Genomic DNA, 5135 nt, shown 5'->3' with positions numbered 1-5135 from the left:
CACTAGTGAGGGGGGGAAGGAGAAAGGGGAAAGAAAAGCATAAATGGGGGAAAAAGGATGGAGAAAAAGACACAGAGAGTAATCATAATTGTGAATATGATTGGGATGAACTCTCCCATAAAATGGAGGCATATAGCAGAATGGATTAAAAACCATAATCCTACAATATGTTGTTTACAAGAAACACATTTGAAAAACAGTGACACATACAGGGTAAAGGTAAAAGACTGGAGCAAAATATATTATGCTTCAGCTGAAGTAAAAAAAGCAGGAGTAGCAGTCCTGATCTCAGACAAAGCAAAAGCAAAAAAATAGATCTTATCAAAAGAGATAAGGAAGGAAACTACATCCTGCTAAAAGGCACCATAGATAATGAAGTAATATCATAACTAAACATATATGCACCAAATGGTATAGCATCCAAATTCTTAGAGAAGTTCAGGGAGTTACAGGAAGAAATAGACAGTAAAACTATACAAGTGGGGAACCTCAACCTCCCCCTCTCTGAACTAGATAAATCTAACCACAAAATAAACAAGAAAGAAGTTAAGGAGGTGAATAGAACATTAGAAAATTTAGGTATGATAGACCTATGGAGAAAACTGAATGGAGATAGAAAGGAATATACTTTTTTCTCAGTGGGACATGGCACATACACAAAAATTGACCATGTACGAGGGTATAAAAACCTCACAATCCAATACAGAAAGGCAGAAATATTAAATGTATCCTTTTCAGATCATGACGTAATAAAAATTATATGTAATAAAGGACAATGGAAAGATAGACTAAAAATAATTGGAAACTAAATAATCTAATCCTCAAAAATGATTGGGTCAAACAATAAATCATAGAAACAATCAATAATTTCATTCAAGAGAATGATAATAATGAAACAACATACCAAAACTTATGGAATGCAGCAAAAGCAGTTCTTAGGGGAAGTTTTATATCTTTAAATGCTTACATAAATAAAATAGGAAAACAGGAGATCAATAAATTAGGAATACAACTAAAAACTAGAAAAAAAATAAATTAAAAATCCTCAATTAAACACCAAATTAGAAATATTGAAAAGCAAAGGAAAAATTAATAAAATTGAAATTAAGAAGACTATTGAACTAATAATTAAAACTAAGAGGTGGTTTTATGAAAAAACCAATAAGATAGATAAACCTTTGGTTAATCTAATTAAAAAAAGAAAGAAGAAAACCAAATTACTAGTATCAAGAATGAAAAGGGTGAAACTACCACCAAGGAAAAGGAAATTAAAACAACAATTAGGAATTATTTTGCCCAACTATATTCCAACAAATATAACAATTTTAGTGAAGTGGATACATATTTACAAAAAATATAAATTGCCTAGATTATCAGAAGAGGAAGTAATATACTTAAATAACCCCATCCCAGAAAAAGAAATTGAACAAGCCATGAATGAACTCCCTAGGAAAAAATCTCCAGGGCCAGATGGATTTACATGTGAATTCTATCAAACATTTAAAGAACAATTAATTCCAATACTACATAGACTATTTGTTAAAATTGGTGAAGAAGGAGTCTTACCAAATTCTTTTTATGATACAAATATGGTGCTGATACCTAAACCAGGAAGTGTCAAAACAGAGAAAGAAAATTATAGACCAATTTCTCTAATGAATATAGATGCAAAAATTTTAAACAAAATATTAGCAAATAGATTACAGCAACTTATCACAAGAATAATACACTATGACCAATTAGGATTTATACCAGGAATGCAAGGCTGGTTCAATATAAGGAAAACTATCAGCATAATTCATCATATCAACACCAAAACTGAGAGAAACCACATAATCATCTCAATAGATGCAGAAAAAGCTTTTGACAAAATACAATACCCATTCCTATTAAAAACACTAGAGAACTTAGGAATAAATGGAGTCTTCCTTAAAACTATAAATAGAATCTATCTAAAACTTTCAGCAAGCATAATATGTAATGGGGATAAGCTAGAAGCATTTCCAAAAAGATCTGGGGTGAAACAAGGATGTCCATTATCACGACTGCTATTCAACATCGTACTGGAAATGTTAGCTTTACCAATAAGAGAAGAAAAAGACATTGAAGGAATTAGAATAGGCAAAGAAGAAACAAAGCTATCACTCCTTCCAGATGATATGATGTTATACTTAGAGAATCCCAGAGAATCAAGTAAAAAACTACTTGAAATAATAAACAACTTTAGCAAAGTTGCAGTCTATAAAATAAACCCACATAAATCATTGGCAGTTCATATATTACCAACAAAGCCCTACAGCAAGAGATAGAAAGAGAAATTCCATTTAAACTTACTGTAGACATTATAAAATATTTAGGAGTCTACCTCCTGAAACAAACCCAGGAACTCTATGAATACAATTACAAAACACTTTTGATGCAAATAAAGTCAGATCTAAATAATTGGAAAAACATCAGTTGGTCATAGGTAGGCTGAGCTAATATAATAAAAATGACAATTCTACCTAAGCTAATTTACTTATTCACTGCCATACCAATCAAACTACCGAAAAATTATTTTATAGAGTTAGAAAAAATAATAAGAAGATTCACTTGGAAGAACAAAAGGTCGAGAATATGAAGAGAACTAATGAAAAGAAATGCAGTGGAAGGTGACCTAGCCATTCCAGACCTTAAATTGTATTATAAAGCAGCAATCATCAAAACTGCTTGATTCTGGCTAAGAAATAGAGTGGTGAATCAGTGGAATAGGTTAAATATGAAAGACACAGTAGTCAATGACTATAGAAAAAAGTATGGCAGAAACTAGGCAAAGACCAAAATCTCACACCATATACCAAAATAAAGTCAAAATGGGTTCATGATTTAGATATAAAGGCTGATACTATAAGCAAACTGGGAGAGCAAAGAATAGTTTACCTGTCAGATCTATGGAGAACAGAAGAATTCATGACCAAACAAGAGACAGAGAAGATTATGAAAAGCAGCATGGATAATTTTGATTACATTAAATTGAAAAGATTTTGCACAAACAAAGTCAATGCAACTAAGATTAGAAGGAAGGTAGAAAATTGGGAAAGAATTTTTACAACCAGTCTCTCTGATAAGGGCCTCATTTCTAAAATATATAGGGAATTAAGTCAAATTTATAAGAATACAAGCCATTCCCCAGTTGATAAATGGTCAAAGGATATGAACAGACAGCTCTCAGATGAAGAAATTAAAGCCATCTATAGTCATATGAAAAAATGCTCAAAATCACTATTGATTAGAGAAATGCAAATCAAAACAACTCTGAGGTACCACATCACACCTATCAGAATGGCCAACATGACAAAACAGGTAAATGATAAATGTTGGAGAAGATGTGGGACAATTGGAACACTAATGCATTGTTGGTGGAGTTATGAAATGATCCAACCATTTTGGAGAGCAATTTGGAACTATGCCCAAAGGGCTATAAAAATGTGAATACCCTTTGCCCCTTCAATAGCACTTCTAGGGCTATATCCCAAAAAGATCACATAAATGGTAAAAGGACCTACATGAACAAAAATATTCGTAGCAGCTCCTTTTGTGGTGGCAAAAAATTAGAAATTGAGAGGATGCCCAGAAATGATGAACAGGCTGACTTCAAAAAAGTCTGGGAAGACTTGTATGGTCTGATGCTGAGTGAAGTGAGCAGAACCAAGAGAGCGTTGTACACAATAACAGCCATGTTGTGTGATGACTAATATTGACAAACTTAACCCTTCCTGGCCATACAAGAATCTAAGCCATCTCCAGAGGCCTTGTGATGGAAAATGCTATCCACATCCAAAGAAAGAACTATGGAAGTTGAATTGCTATTGAATTGCTTAACCCTTCCTGGCAATATAAGGATCTAAGACATCTCCAGAGGCCTTGTGATGGAAAACGCTATCCACATCCAAAGAAAGAACTATGGAAGTGATGCTATTTTTTTCTCTTCTGTTGAGTTTTGTTTCCTTTTTCTGATGGTTCCTCCTATTGGTTTTAATTTTTACTTACAACATCACTAATGTGAAAATATGTTTAATGTGAATATAAATGTATAGCCTATATCAGATTGTGTGCCATCTTGGAGAGCGTGGTGGGCAGGAAGGAGGAGAAAAATTTTAAACTCAAAAATATATGGAAGTGATTATTGATAAGTCAAAATAAATTAATAACAACAAATGAAAGAAAAAAGAAAAAAAAACAAATGAACACAAAAATCTAGGTTTCAAAAGAAAATAAGAATAGAATGGAATACAAAGGCATTTAGTAAGTACTTACTAGGTGCTAAGAACTTTGCTAATTGCTAGGGATACTAATAAAAAATGGAGACAGTATCTGCTTTTAAAAATCTTGCATTCATATTACAGGAGATAGTACAAAAAGGAGGATCATTGTTCATGTTCATTGTATGACAGATAAAAAGATGAGGCAATATTTATGACCGGGAAAACATTATTTAAGTTCTCAGTGTACTTTTACAATTTCCTAAATTTCTAAAGAACAAAAGAGTTGCTAATTTGCATTTCAAAAATTTATATAGTATTATATTTTTCCCCTATTACATATTAAGAACAATTTTTAGCTTTCATTTTTACGAGATTTTGAGTTCCAAATTTTTCTCCCTCCATCACCTCCCCTCTTCTGAAATTGTTAGGAAGTTTATTATGGTTTATACATGTGCTATCATGTAAAACATATTTCCTTATTCATCATGGTTGTGGAAGAAGAAATGGATCAAAAGGAAAACCATGAGAAGAATAAAGTAAGTGAAAAAATATATGCTTCAATTGTATTGAGTGCACCAGTTCTTTATCTGGATATGGATAGCATTTTCCTTTGTAAGTCCTTTGCACTTGTCTTGTATCATTGTGTTTCTGAGACAAGCTGAATCATTCATAGTTAATCATCACATGCTGTTGCTGATATTGCGTACAGTGTTTTTCCTGATTATGCTTATTTAACTTTGCATCAGTTCCTAAAAGTCATTCTAGGTTTTTCTGAAATCTGCCTATTCATTATTTCTTGTTGCACAAAAGTATTCCATTACCTTAATATACCATAGCTTGTTCAGCCATTCCTAAACTGATAGAAAACCACTTAACTTCTAACATTTTACC

Source organism: Vombatus ursinus, unplaced genomic scaffold (assembly GCF_900497805.2).
Source record: "Vombatus ursinus unplaced genomic scaffold, bare-nosed wombat genome assembly UNPS02009835.1, whole genome shotgun sequence".
Classification (NCBI taxonomy): domain Eukaryota; kingdom Metazoa; phylum Chordata; class Mammalia; order Diprotodontia; family Vombatidae; genus Vombatus; species Vombatus ursinus.
The sequence above is the reverse complement of the archived record's forward strand: the minus strand, read 5'-3'. Positions refer to the sequence as shown.